This window comes from Hippopotamus amphibius, chromosome 2 (assembly GCF_030028045.1).
Source record: "Hippopotamus amphibius kiboko isolate mHipAmp2 chromosome 2, mHipAmp2.hap2, whole genome shotgun sequence".
NCBI lineage: Eukaryota > Metazoa > Chordata > Mammalia > Artiodactyla > Hippopotamidae > Hippopotamus > Hippopotamus amphibius.
The window spans coordinates 70,381,800-70,397,428 of NC_080187.1; the positions used below are offsets into that span (position 1 = coordinate 70,381,800).

General features: G+C 41.4%; 1 protein-coding gene across 4 annotated transcripts in view; it reads left to right on the forward strand.

Annotated features, from left to right (window-relative positions):
- The first annotated feature begins 7,988 nt into the window (after positions 1-7,988).
- The window catches only part of GKAP1 (G kinase anchoring protein 1), a 67,829-nt gene continuing 60,188 nt past the window's right edge, over positions 7,989-15,629 (forward strand). For 3 of the 4 annotated variants that reach the window (XM_057724828.1, XM_057724829.1, XM_057724831.1), the window contains exons 1-2: positions 8,258-8,500; positions 8,942-9,071. The gene's annotated coding sequence lies outside the window, so the exon portion shown is untranslated. Of the gene's footprint in view, positions 8,035-8,257; positions 8,501-8,941; positions 9,072-15,629 lie in introns of those variants that run through there. The other variant, XM_057724830.1, reaches the window with a different exon arrangement.

Consider the following 15,629-nt stretch of genomic DNA (forward strand, 5'->3'; position numbering starts at 1 on the left):
CCATCCACCAAGGAGCACACAGACAGTAACATTTTGACCATTTGAATGCATACAAGGAGCCTGGCACTGTAGTGACATACAAGTCAGTAAAAGGCTACGTTTCTGTTTTAATGGGGCTCACAATGTAAAGGAGAATATAATGCCTCTGCTTAAAAATATAGAGGGGGGACTTCCTAGGTGGCGCAGTGGGTAAGAATCCACCTGCCAATGCAGGGAACATGGGTTTGATCCCTGCCCCAGGAAGATCCCACATGCCGCAGAGCAATTAGGCCTGTGTGCCACAACTATTGAGCCTGCGCTCTAGAGCCCGTGAGCCACAACTACTGAGCCCATGTGCTGCAACTACTGAAGCCCATGTGCCTAGAGCCCGTGCTCTGCAACAAGAGAAGCTACCGCAATGAGAAGGCCATGCACCACAATGAAGAGTAGCCCCCACTCGCCGCAACTAGAGAAAGCCCATGTGCAGCAACAAAGACCCAAAACAGCCAAATAAATACATAAATAAATAATTAATTAAAAAATAGAGAGAGAGAGAGCACTGTTGGAGTATGGAGGAAGAGCTTTGAATGTTGAAGGGTAAGGGAAGGCTTCCCTAAGAACGTGCCCCTGTGTCTTAATGGACAAGTTGGTTTTTGGAAGATATAAGAATAAGAGGAATAGCATTTTAGATCAGGAAACCCCACTGCAAAGGCTAAGAAATGGGAGACAAAATCATATACTCAGGGAACTGCAAGCAGTTTAGCAACAGTCCTGGTACATTGGGGACTCCAAATGAGGATCTGCTGAGTGACTGAATTAGTGTTGTATGTAAGGGATGGCTGGAGCTGAGGATAGGAAGGTGGCTTAGATCACAAAAGGACCACACTAAAGAATCGAAAGGCAATGGAAAGCCTGCTGCATTTATTCTGTACAATTTACATAGCAATTGGTTTACTTTTGCTGCCCCAAATCCTTTTTCTTTAGACATGTACAAAATACCAGAAGAGAGTTTAAAACCCATTAAGAAGAACTAATTATTTACAAATAATTTACAGGTGATATCTATGTCTATATCTATACATAACATCAATTTTAATCACTGCAAGGCTCCTGAGGAAAATACTTTATTTTGGTCTATGCGAGAGGGTATTTTAAAAATTAATTATTTTTGAAAGTATAAAATAGTCTTTCATAAAACAATTCCATATTCATGTAGGTCATTTTTCAAATTCAAGTTAGTGACATTTGACTTCATATAAATAGTACACTATAAATAACACCACAGTAAGGGTAAGGGAAGGAGGTAGCTGAGTCAAAATACTAGCAAAGCCATATTAACACTTCTGTTTTGTAGTGGGACAGTGTGAAGGTAGAATGAAAAAGTTTAGCTTTTAGGGCTTTGATTTATTCAATTCTCTTGAGAAAGGTATTTTTAAAGTATTAATCAGGATTAGTTTTACTTACAATCTTAATATCACTGTGGGATGATTAATGATCAGTCTGATTAATGATTGCTGAATTAATGATTCAGTAAATTGACTGAATTAAAAACAATAATACTAGAACTTCCTTGGTGGCACAGTGGTTAAGAATCCACCTGCCAATGGGGACACGGGTTCGATCCCTGGTCTGGGAAGATCCCACATGCTGCAGAGCAACTAAGCCTGTGCACCACAACTACTGAGCCTGCGCTCTAGAGCCCGTGAGCCACAATTACTGAGCCCTTGTGCCACAACTACTGAAGCCTGCACACCTAGAGCCTGTGCTGCACAGAAGAAGCCACCACAATGAGAAGCCCGTGCACTGCAAGGAAGAATAGCCCCGGCGTGCCACAACTACAGAGAAAAGCCAATGTGCAGCAATGAAGAGCCAACGCAGCACTCCCCACCCCCACCCCCCCGCCCACACACAAAATAATAATAATAATAATACAACCTTTCCCTCTTCTCACTTGGCATTCATTTTTTTTCTTAAAGAAGTGTAATTTTAATTTTTTTCAAAGTGACAACATATAGTTTGAGTCACATAATTACAAGGCTCATAACAATAAACAGAAGGTCTACTCCATTGTTTGTCACTCTGATGCCTGCTTCCCAAAAGAAAACTCCAGTTCTGCTATTTAACTCCACATTTCTAAAGAGCACATTCCTACTGCCATGTCTTAGCTATTCCGTTTTAGCCATTTTATGCCATTTACTAACTTCCCAATATGATTATATCAAATTGCTCAATGTTTATATATTTTAATCCCTATTTTATATATTGTCCACAGCATCCCATGTTATATCAGTCAGGATAGTTAATTATGCTGCATTAATAAATTATCACAAAAACCTCAGTGGTCTACAACAATAAAGGGTTACTTCTCAATTATGCTGCACGTCAGCAGCAGGCCAGCTGCCGTTCACTCTATGGTGACTGCATTCAGGACTCAGATGGCCAGAGGCAGCCTCTAACAAGTGCCCATCTTGTGGCAGGGCCAGAGACATGGCTCTAAAGCCTCTGCCTGGAAGTGACACATTCAGTTGTGCCCCTATTTCCTTGGCCACCATAAGTCACAGTGCCAGGTCTGACATCAATGGGGCAGGAAAGTACAATTCTCCTCCAGGAAAGTAACATCAAGTATTCTTAATCATATAGTCCACCACAATTATTTTGTTTTCCCTGGAATTTATAGTCACCTCTTTCTTGGGTTCTTTAGTTTTCTCTATACCCTATCACCATTTCATCTCTATATGTTCCAGCAGAGCTGTGAAATTTCTTTCATAAGGTTCAAACACAGTAGGTAGTTGATCACTTCTGTGGGGTTTTTTTAGTTGTTGTTGTTTTGTTTTTTTCTTGGAGACATCCCTTCTGGAGCCCTCCATCCTCCTGTGTCAGAATGGACTGTTTGCTCTCCAGGCCTGCTACACAGCTGCACAGCTGTCATCCTGGCAGTTCCCTTCACCTTTATCTGAGGAATTCTCCCTATTTTCTCTTTTGTTGGAGCTCCTGTTTACCGGGTAGGTCCCATGTGTTTCGGTTTCTTGGTTTACACCCTTATTTTGATGAGGCACCTCACTCTAGCAGATTCCTGAGCGTATGTGAGTTAAAAATTTTTACTTTGACATCTTTTTCTGCTCCCTGCATTGGCTCTATTTCCTCTCTTTTCCTCTTCTTTCTTTCCTTCCTTCTTTCCCTCCCTCTCTCTCTGCCTTTTCTATTTTTTGTTCTTTCTTCTGTTTGTTCATTTCAGGCTCTTTCATGTAAGAAAGTTTCTTCAAATACCTGAAGATCCTTGACTATTTCCCCACATTTAAGAATGAGATGATTAAAAGTTGATGAGAGCTTCTGTTGGTAGGAACAGGACTTGTCTACTGTTGGGCTTCACTGTAAAGAGACAGGTGACGAGCCACATTCTCCATTATAGAACCCCCAACTGTCAATATTTGTAGGCGTTTTCTCTTGGACTAGCTGGTTTTCCACCCAGAGGAAGCTTCTAATTCCCTGATAGGATCCCAGCATTCTAAAATCTAAATTTGGAAACGAAGCTGGGGGGGGGGGCGGGGAGCGATATGTCTCATAATTCAACGTGCACAATTTCACTTAATTCTGCTTTTCTACGGCCTGAGTCATCCCAGTCCTTAGCTCTGCCTGGTGTCCAGAAGAGCCGAGTCAAACTCTCCAGAAAGTAAACTTCCTATTTGCTGAGTTAAGGCAGCAAAGAATGGGGTAAGGACTGGAGGAAGGAAGGATTCCTACTGTTCTTTATAAAATCTTCATAATAAATTCTCATTCTCAGCCCCACTCTACTTCTGCTTTCAGAGGTGCGGCAGCTCTAGTTTCAGAGCGTTTCCAGGGTCTGGGAAGTGAATAGGTTCACTCTGGCTGGCTCAACCAGCTCCCAAAGCTTAGATATTACATTTCTCAGTTTGGGTAAGTTAGTTATCATTCAGTTATCACTCATCCATCTCCTTCCATGTTCCTAAATTTGCTGACATCCTTCTTCAGCAGGGATCTCTTTTCCTGTTTGCTTTTTTATAGTTTTATACCTTTTTTATCCCTTCACTCTCATTTTAATGAGGTATCTGGAGTGAGTAGAGAAAAATGTGATCAATGCACCATGTTTACCCAGAAGTCTCCTTACCATTAATAGATGACATTAATAGATGTAATGAACATGTTTCCTAAGTTATAGGCAATTCTATAAGAATTAGATATAAGTATAATAATATACCTAAATTTTATTGAGTGCTTATATGTGGTAAACAGTCCTTTAAATGCTTATGTGTGTTATATATATTAATATTTTATCCTCACAATAACCCCATGAGATGGATGCTGTGATTCAACACCTAGCAGTCTGACTCCAGAGCACCTATGCTATATAATGCGGTATGTCATTTTCTAAACTACAGGTAATCTTGTTATTTTCAACTTGTCAGGTCTCTAATCAATTCCTATTTATTGTTAATTTAAGCTATAGCTGAGGTTTTTCACATAGATTTTGAACATTTACAGCACATGGTTTGATGTGGCAAGGCTAGCATCACTTTCGATGCGTCTATGGGAAGATACGTGTTGGAGGTAGAAGAGAGTAGTTCATGACAAATTTTAAAGCATAGTCATTTAAACTGGGAATCTGGCATGTGTCTGTTTTATAATACAGACAGATGGGCACTTCCTCTTAAAGAAAGCAGTTACCATCTGTAATCTGAGAGGTCAAAGAGAAGCAATTAGAAACCTCACATTAGTAATACAAAACTTTAAAGTGCCTGCGTAAATGAAACATGATAACTGCAAGAGTTTAACATCTTAAATCACTGATGGCCTTGAACACCCTAATTCAGAAAATTCAGCCCCTCATTCTATGAAGATTTTAGGACCAGGCTCATTATCACTCTCTTCAAGCCTGCTCACTACTCCAACACCACTGTCACTTCTGCAGACAATTCTTTGCAAGATATAGATATAGAGACACAGACATAGATATATAGATATAATCTTTCAAATACTGCCTCCCAATTCCTTGACCACCTCTCTTGGAACGATCTTTCCCCTCTGCTGTCTCAGCTACCCACTCTTATGGTCATTCCCTACACCTTGACATGACTGACATTACTTTTAATTTTAATTTCAAGCCTACTATTCTCCAACCCATCTCTTTTCAGGTCATTCTCTGTGATACCTAAACTCCAACAATTCTTCAACCTGATCAGAAACACCATTCCATTCACCCTCCCATCTTTTCACAGTTCCCCACCCCTCTCTTACCACATCTGAAATTATAATGCCTCCTTTGCATGTACCCTCAACTACCCTTTGCCCATCTTCCCCCATCATACTTGCCCGGCCAAATCTCAGTCCTGGATAATCCAAAACTGCCTACTCAGTGCCTGAGCATGAGCAACTAGATCTGGCTGGAGAAAAATGCACAACCATACTGGCTGGTCTCACTATAAATTCATGACTGCTCACTCAAGGTGGGCCCTTAATAATGCCTGGAAACCTTACCATGTTTCCCTTGTCAATTCCCTCTCACACTCACAGACTAGTATTTCACCTCTCTTCCTCTCTCCCTCCCCTGCTAACACTCCCCTCATTACTTTCAGTTAATAACTACATGAGTCAGAGTAGGCTAAACTGCTACAACAAACAAAACTGCTATGGCTCCTGCTCAACAGAAATTTATATCTTGCTCACATAACAATCCAGAGTGGGTGTTCCAGGTCAACGGGCAGCTCACCTTCATCCCTGCACATTCTTTCTTGTGGTTCTGCCAACCCCAGGGACTTGTAGTCATCTGCATAATCCAGCTGGCAGGAAGGAAAAACGCATGAAGGGGGCACATTGGCCTGGCAGTGGCCGACATCATCTCTGCTCACATTCCAGTAGCAATAACTTCATATTTGACCATACCCAAACTGATAGAAAGGCTGAGGAAAATAGTCTCTGTGATCAAGAAGAGAGAATACATTGTCATGGACAATTCGCAGTCTCCCAAAACTATCTTGTTTCTTATTTTACTGAGAAAATAGAAGCAACTAGAAAAGAACTTCTGCTTTGTCCCACTATCAAATCCACAAGCCTACTTCACTATGTCCCATATATGTGAGGACTGGAGGGATTATATTTCTAGGCTGTCCCCAATCACAAAGGGGCAGTTTCCAAGCTTTCACTTAGAACAACATGGTCATAATGACCATACCACCTAATCACAAAGTTCAAACATTGTGATTTGTGCTTTTCGATCTCTGTGGTTTTGGATATTGGGATCAACACTCCTTTCTGCCCCTGTCTTTGTGAAACTCCAATGCATCTTGCTTTGGTGATTCTGCATTACTCTGGTTCTCCTCCCACTTCCTCCTCTCTTCCTTTGCTGGCTTCTTTATCTAGATTAGATCCCTTCTTTGTTTGTTGGATTTTCTCATATAAGTCTGAGCTTCTTAAACTTTAATGTGATACAAATCACTTGGGGGTCTTGTTAAATTGAAGACCTGATTCAGCAGGTCTGGGGTGGGGAGGGCTGAGATTCCACCTTTCCGACAAACCCCTGGTGATGCCAGTGCTGCTGGGCCATTGACCACACTTCGAGTAGCAAGGTTCGAAAGAAGATGTTCTGCAACATTCTGCCCTTTGTTTTCTTTTTTTCTCTTACAGTGATATCTCTGCTAGGCTGATAACTTCCCAATCTATCTTCTAGTTCAACCCTCTTTCCCTTACTTCAAAAAGCAGTTCCTATTCCTATCTCTGTCTTTTTTCTATCTTTTATAATTATCTCCAAACTCAAAACCTCCACTGCCTTTGATTTTTCTCTTCCTGTTTCATGTATGTTCTCATGCTGTCCCCTCTTACTGGAAAATCAATTAATCAATTGCCAAATTCTGTAGATTCTGTTTCCACATCATCTTTCAGCCAAACTCTTTTAAACTCCTCCTGCCTTACCGTTAGTTCAGATTTACCATTACCTCTTACCTGGCCTATTGCAAGTCTATCTGACCATTTTCCCACCTCTAATTTCTATATTTACTCACAGATAGATCAAAGAAAAGCAAGGCTTTTAAACCACCAAACATTTAAACCATGAAAACTAAGTAATGATTTAAATACAAATTGTTCCATGTGGCATCCCAGGCTCCATTCTCCTCTCTGTCTGCCACTTCTCAACATGCCCTAGAGTCTTACCATTTGCTTTTCCTGAACACTACTTCCATTGATTCACCTTCATATATCTTCTCATGCTATCTCTTCTTGCTGTAAAACCATCCCCATCTCCTTCAAGGTCAGTCCCAAATGCCTTCTCCTCCTACTGCCTTTCTTGATTCCCCAGACAGGTCTGAGCAGTTCCCTGATATTCTGCAGTACTCTAGTTTTCACATGGCATCTATCATGGTTTGTCTTTTATTATAACTGTTTTATCCTTGTTTTTTTCCTTCTTCTGAAGGCAAGGATAACATCTTCAACTCCCCTCTGTAACCCTGGACCGTGTTACCTATGGGGGCGTCTACTATTAGTTGAATCAATGTGATTTAGGAAGATAATGTGATGCAACGGTAAGCAGCACAGAATTTGAAGTCAGGACAGTTGTGTTCCGGCTCTGCCGTTTACTAGATGTGAGGCTTTGGGTAAGTCACTTAACTTGGGTTGTAAAAGGAGAATCCTACTACCTGATGGAGCACCTAGGGAGATAACGTGAAAGTGCTGGTAACCCCACAGAGTACTGAGCAATGTTCGTTATTTTCCTTACAGAGATCTGATGCAGTATTTCTATTCAAGTCTTATTTGCATCCCTACTTCACTGACTGGAGGTCGAGCCCCGAGGGGCTGGGAATTCGGGCCCCCACGTTCCACTGGCCCTTTTCCACTGCAGGGCTCTCTAACTGCTCTCCGCGATGCAGGTGAAGCCGCCGAACTGCGGGGGAACGGCCTGGAGTCGCTTTCTCTCGGGAGGCCGCCCTCCTTCCACCCACTCCGGGAAAGCCCTTCTCTTCCCGGTAACCCCGAAGACCGCGGCGCCGCCGCCTACGAGAGACGTTTGGACCCTGCCCGGCCCCCGTAGCTCCCCTTCTCCAGCAGGTGGTTCTGGTCCTTTCCCCCAACTCGGGGCGCTCGCGTCACTCGCGAACCTCTATCCACGCGCCAGAGGCGCAACCAACCGAGAAAATAAACAAACCCCCGCGCGCGGCGGCTGGCGCGCCAAGCCCCGCCCCCGCCCCGCCCCGCGGCTCTCACGCCGCCCTCTCCGCGGGGACTTCCCTCCCGCCCTGGGCTCGCGGCCGCGCTCTCCCCGCCCCTCACCGCAGCCCGCAGCCGCGCTCCCCGCCGCGGTTCGCCCGGTCCGGAGCCCCGGGGCCCGTTAGTGCTCGGCGCCCGCTCGCGGGGCCGCCGCGCGACCCCCGCCCGCGCGAGCCCGCCCCTGCCCCCCGACACTTGACCCAGCGCAGTCCCAACGCCCAGTGCGGCCGCCCCGGGAGCCGCGGAGCGGCGGCGGCGGCGGGGGGAGGAGGGAGAGGAGGGCCGAGCCGGCGGCCGGGGAGGCCCGGTGAGTACGCGGAGGGCGGGCCGCCTCGCGGGAGTCCGTTCCGGCGCCCCTGAGGCGGCGGTGGCGGCTTGGCCGCGCCGCTCCGTGCGCCCCGGGCTCGGCAGTTGGGGACTCGGCCTGAGGCGACGGGCCCCGTTGGCCGGAGCCGCTGGGCAGAGTGCGCGGGAGGGCCGCTCCTGGGGAAGGGCCGCGGCCCCGACGCTCGGCGCCCGGCTTGGGGGCAGCGGAGAGAGACCCGCGCCGACCCCAGGCCCGGGCGCCCGGGCGGTGCCTGCGCCCCCTGAGACCCTGTGGGGGCCGGGTGCGACCGTGGTGGCGGGGTCGCCGAGTGACAGGTGCCGCCGCCCCCTCCCCGCCGCTGGCATCGCGCTCCCTCCCGGGGAGCCAGGCGCTCGGAAATTTCTGGAGCAACGACCTGACTCGCTGTTTTCCCCCTTTCAGGTTTTGAAGCCGCTTCTCTGCCCGGGTCAGGTCTCGCCCAGTTCTGTTTCTTTATGTACTTTGCGCGAATAAGTTTTGGAGCATCGGTTCACAGCCTGTGGGTGAAATTTGGCTTTCATTCATGAATGAGGTATAGTGAATTACTTTTTGAGTAAAGTGCTCCTCCTCCTCCTCCTCACTAGCTATTGAGAAGTAAAAGAGAAAGATTTTGAATTTTGTTTGCTTTTTGCAGTTATTGTTTGGAACAAGCAGACTTCCAGAATTTCTGTCATCTGTAGCGCTTAGGGTGCTTGGTAGATACTGAACAATGATAAAAATGGCTTATTAAATTCTGTTCTCTCCACCTTCTTTTAGATTTTTCATTCTTACCTTAGCTAGATTCTACAGTTGAGTAGGTGCTATGGCTTTCATTAGAAGCACTAATGAAAGATCATCTTTCCTCACTGAAAAGCTAGTGAAGTTTTCTCTACACCGTTCAGTATTGTCTACTTCTTTATGTGGTAAACGTGCTTTTGATTGTAACCTGAATCATCGGTTTAATAAATCTGGCTTGCAGCTATAAGAATATTAAACTTTGTGGCAATTAAAAATATAAAAAATCTTTAATCTATGGAAATGGTAGATTTTTTTCTCAAATTAACACAAGTTCAAATTAGTCAAATCCTAATTAATGGAAGATATTGTCGTAAATGGTTACAACAAACTTCTCTCTAAGATGTCAGTCAGGTGGCTTCACTCTAGAAGAGTGAAGAAACCAGAAGTTGAGCAAGAGATCATTGGGGCAAATAAAAATACATGTGCTTTATTCATGGGCGAATCCCTTAGGTCCTTACTCGATACCTGCTTGTACTTTTTGCTTAGGTTTTTCAACACACAGAAATTAGGCGCTGCAGATTGGAGAGGGGAGGCAGTATTTAATATGAAGAAAAAAATGAAATTTAGGGCATACCCATTAAGTTTATTTGATTTGTTTGCATTTAGTTTGTTGAGAGCAAAGTTTTGGTATGCTCTTGGCCCTTACTGGTTGTGAACCTTAATTTATAAGAAGCCCAAGTGAAAGATACTGTGTAGATGTGTTATTTGCGGAACAGAACACGAAATAATACAATAAAAAATTTCGCCAGGTGTTAAATTACTCATACTCAATGCCATTTCATGTTTTTTGTTTTTTTAAATATAAGCTGCATTTCAGTGAGGCCACACTAATTGCTATCTACATGATATTCATCTCTTTTTCATCAGGCTTACTGATTGATAGTGTTAATGGAAGATGACTGTCATTCATTTTATGAGGAGGGATATATTTGGTTTTTCTTGATTGAGGAGCTTATACATATATCAGTTTTGAAGTGCCTTAATTGTGGTTGCCTGGACTGAGATATGGCTACTCCTACCATCTTTCTTGACCCTAGAGAGATCACAATCTAGAGGGATGACATCGTAGTGGCACTGGTCCTCAGAACCTTGGTAGAGGAGCCCAAGAGGATCAGCCATTTATAAATCCTGCTGCTTGCAGTTTAGGCTGTTCATTTTTAAAAGTAGTTTACCTAAGCTCTTGATGTATCCTAGTTCTTTTTAAGCAATACTTCAAAACCAGTTGCATTTCCTAAACAAATATGTTTCCTAAACAAAATTAGTTGTGGTGATGATCAGTTAGTACAGTGGCACTTACAGTGAAGCAACTTTGAACTGCTAATAATCACTGTTAACTCACATTTGCATTCTGGGAATTGGGGATTATCTCTAGTGCACTTTGCATTTTCTTTTGCTCCATTCTATTTTAGAGCACGTCTTTGAATGTGTAGTTAGCTGTGTACTTGGGGAATGTAAATATTAAAAAAAAAAAAACAAATTCAATAAATGTGTCCATTGTGTGCCAGGTCCTGTTGTTTTGTTAGGGATGGAAAGAAGAGGCCCTTGCCTTTCAGGATGTTGAAATCAGGATTATAAGGGGCTAGGCACAACAGTAAACAGATAATTAAATCTATTCAGTAATAAAAGTAAATATAGAGTACAAAAATATTACAGAGGAGGGAATGATTAAACAGGCAGGTCAGAGAAAGTTTTATAGAGACACTAGCACCTGAGCAGGATTTTAAGGAACAAATACAAGTTGTAAGTGGAAGAGATGGAGGGCATTTTAGGCAAAAGGCACAGCAAAAAGATAGGAACGAGGAAAACTTAAATGTATGGTCAGGAAATTTTTAAGTAGTTTGTTTTGCTAGAGTACAAAATCTGAGGAAGGACAGTTGCTATAGAAAGCCCTAGCATATGCTCTGATATTTAATAAGTAATTGGCTTTTCTAATATTGAGTATATATAAAGTGGAGACTTCACTGTAATTTGATATTGCTGTGATTTTAAGTATAGAGGCATTAATAGTTTTTACTAATGATATTCATTAAGAAATTATAGAATGTTGCACTTATGTGTGATGAGCTGCCTGCAAATTTATATTTGTAAACTTGTTTTTGTGCGTTTGACCTGAAATATTTGTTTTCAGATTATCTTGTGAATTTTCTTCTGTCTTCCTTCAACTACTTAAATTAGCCTTTAAATTATTTTTAAAAGGAAACTTGGGATTTCCTTGGTGGTCCAGTAGTTAACACTCTGCACTTCCAGTGCAGCGGGTGCAAGTTTGATTCCTGGTTGGGGTACTAAGATCCCATATGCCACGGGGTGAGGCCAAAGATAAATAAATAAATAAAATAAAAGCAGATTCAAAGGGAAGAGGGAGAAACATAGGATATAATCATTAAATTTCTGGACTAAAAACCTGATTTGTGTAGTATTTTAGTTATTTGTAACTGTTTAACATAGAGCACTAACCATTGCATTCATAGATTGATCAATGTAGGTAGCTTAGTGGATGTCCACTATGTTTTTGTTTTTTATACCTTAATTATGTCCATGTTATTTAAGTATATGTATATAAATGTCTGAATATTTATATATACTTAAGTGTCTGGATTTTAAAGACCATGTGATATAGAAAGAAAGGGAAAATAGTAGGTGGAGAGAAAAGAGCTCTGTTTGAATCTGTTCATCCAAGTATTTCTTAGATATGACTGTAGGAGGAGGTGCAGAAGTTTGGGACACAAAACCTCTAACTCTAGCCTCACAAAAATACTAACCCTAGCCTTTTGCTGAAATAGTATCTTTAGAAGTCTAATGTTTTTGTGGTCTGCTTATTTATCTCTCTCTTCAAGATTTTAAAAAAAGCAGTTTCAAATGAATTCCTGGATTGTATAACATGATTATCTTTTTACAAATTATGAAAAATTTGTTAATGAAGGCAATGTTCTCTTAAAAACATGCAACATGATTAGTCTTTGCCAATTGCTTTCTGTCATTTGTCTTCTCAGTCACTAACGTAAGGGACCTGAGGCATGTCATTGTTAATTCTGACCTGTGGTTGCCCTTTCTAAGTTTTGACAAAGGGCAGAAAAATCAATATTATATTGATTACATTATGTTTTCCTTTTTGAATATGGGTATAGATGACCATTTTCCCTTTTAAAGATGAGAGTTTTTTTCTTGTAGAAGGAATATGGTCGTTATAGAATATTTGGGGAAATAGTGAAAACTATAGAAATGAAAATAGGCACATGAGTAGTCCCATGCATTTCCTTCTTTTTGATATATAAATAAATAATACACGTATTTACAAATTGGGGATTATTTTTATATTTTTATTCCCTTCTTTCATTTAAAATTTACATTTCCCCCCTCTTCTACTTCTGAAGTACTGGTTAGTGTACAGTCTATAGATTTTTGACACAGTATGTAGGTTTCTCTCATGGCTAATGAGGTAGTTGATGTGTTGACTATTTAATCACTTTGTTTTTAGTACAGCATGTAGTACAGATGATGAGCCCTTCCAGTTGTTTCATCTCTTCACTCTTTCAGCTGCTAAGTAGAGCTGTTTTGGCCTTTAATATTTACTATTATGTAAAGTATAGTGCAGGTGGCTACCACTCTCCTGTTCTCACCTGTACCCCTGACCAAACAAGGAACCACTGGAGGCGAGCATGTCCCCCTTTCCATATACCCTTTCATTAGTTAAAGAAAATATTTTAACACGTAGATTGCTAAGATGTAGCATACTAGGTAGCTGCCTCCTCAGGAAAATAATTATTTTGAGTGTTTATCACTGATTCTTTTCTCAGTTAACAGTATTTGTTGTAATGCATTCTTTTCATTGTCTTTGTTTTATTATTTCTTTTCATTCTTTCAGGAAACATTTATTGCTTGTCATGTGTGTCCACTGTATAAGACATAGTCACTACTGTGATTCTTGGGTTTCAGGTAGATTGGTGTTTTCCTTATGTAGTATGTTAGGTATAATCTTCAGGTCTTTGACGCTTCAGTGGGCAACTGCTCAACCACAAATTCTCAATGCCTAAAAACTTTTTTCCTTTCATTTAAAAGAAAAAAAATTTTTCTGTGAGCTTTGGAGGGATGTTTAGAACATCTGTGAACATTTCACTCATGTAGTACAATCCAAATATGAATTTCATGGTTTTGATATTAGTCCTAAAATGGAGAAGGAATGTATTTGTGTAAGCTATCAGTGATGATAATGTTAGATTATATTACAGTAACAACCTGAAAACCTAAGCAGCTTAAAGCCCCAGAGTTGCTTTCTTGCTCAAGCTACGTATCTATTACAGGTTAGTAAGGAAATTTTGTTCATTATAGTTTTAGACTCCATCAGACTTGACTGATGGAGACTTCATCTTAACATATGCTTCCACAATAACAGAAGCAGAGAAAAAGTGAACATGGTGTTCTGGCTTTTAAAGCTTTTTAAAGCTTATATTTCACTGGTAAGTCACATGGCCAGCCTGAATTCAACATGAGAGTGATACATAATTCTTTTTCAGGGAGGGGCAGTGAATATTTGTGAACAGCTATCATATACAGTTTATAGTTGCAATAGTTAAAATTAAATACTGGTAGTTGTAGAACAGCTGTGTAGGATTAGTGTACCTAAAGTGGCCAAAGCTACTAAAACTTACAGGATTTTAACATGGCATGTTGAAGTTGAAGCAAAATTAATGTTTTCCATAATATTTTTGAGTCTGGAATTTCCTTTTCATTTTGTAATATTTTCTTACTTATGGTAACTTACAAAGCCTTAATTCTCATGTTTGTGGGATTTAAGTCTGAAAATATGTCATAATTTTATCACTGTGATGTCATTTCTGTATGTTGTGGTATTTTATCTTAATTTGTAAATTTCTGAGCATGGGAGCAGTAGATATTAACGTGGTATTATAATAAAAGTACTTTGATTTCATAACTATTAGATGACATCTTCAAATACCAGCTCTTTTGATTTTTCTTATTGTTTAACAAAAAATTGAAAGATTTCCAAATAATTTTCTAGATTCTTAGGTTAAGATGGAAGATTGAACATATACTTCTCATTTATTTTATTTTTAAAAAATTTATTATTTATTTATTTACTTTTGGCTGCGTTGGGTCTTCGTTGCTCTGTGTGGGCTTTCTCTAGTTGTGGTAAGCAGGAGCTGTTCTTCGTTGTGATGCTCAGGCTTCTCGTTGCAGTGGCTTCTCTTGTTGTGGAGCATGGGCTCTAAGCGTGTGGGCTTCAGTAGTTGTAGCTCGAAGGCTCTAGAGTCCAGGCTCAGTAGTTGTGGCGCCTGGGCTTAATTGTTCCGCAGCATGTGGGATCTTCCCGGCCCAGGGATTGAGCCCATGTCCCCTGCATTGGCAGCTGGATGTTTTTTTTTAATTAATTAATTTATTTATTGGCTGCATTGGATCTTTGTTGCTGCGAGTGGGCTTTCTCTAGTTGCGGTGAGCGGGGGCTGCTCTTCATTGCAGTGCTTGGGCTTCTCATTTTGGTGGCTTCTCTTGTTGTGGAGCACATCTCTACGCTCATGGGCTTCAGTAGTTGCAGCATGTGGGCCCAGTAGTTGTGGCTTGCAGGCTCTAGAGCACAGGCTCAATAGTTGTGGCGCATGGGCTTAGTTGCTCTGTGGCATGTGGGATCTTCCTGGACCAGGGATTGAACCTTTGTCGCCTGTATTGGCAGGCAGATTCTTAACTGCTCTGCCACCAGGGAAGTCTCTATGCTTCTCATTTTTTTCCCTTCTGAAAACATATGTGTGATTAGCTTTCAGAATGGACCTCAGTGATCCTTATCTCCTAGTATTCTCACTTTTAAACACAGTCCCCTCCCACAATAAATAGGATGGACCTATGTAAGCAGTAGGATGTTATGGAAATAATAGTAGCTAGTTCAGATATGAGCACTGTGGCTTGAGACAGACATGATAAGACTATAAAGAAAAACAAAGGAATAAGTAACACAAATCAGGATGATAATTATCTCTGGCCAGGGTGGGAATTGGGGGGATACTATTGTGGAGAGGTGGGGGGTGGTTAACATTTTGTTAATCTTAGTGTTGGGTACTTGGAGTGTTCCTTTATTTTTTTAAACTTAATATTTTATTCAGTATGTACTCAGTACATTTCAAAATAAAAATAAGTTTCTGAATTTCACAACTTAAGAAAATTTTTTTCTTTTGAATTGAGAGAGAGTCTTCTAGTAGTTACAAGTATTCTTACTTAGACATTGCAGAATAAGGTTCAGCAAATCTAGTTTCAGGTCCTGACTTTGTCAGTAACTTGCAGAATGACTTAACCAGTCTGAGTACCA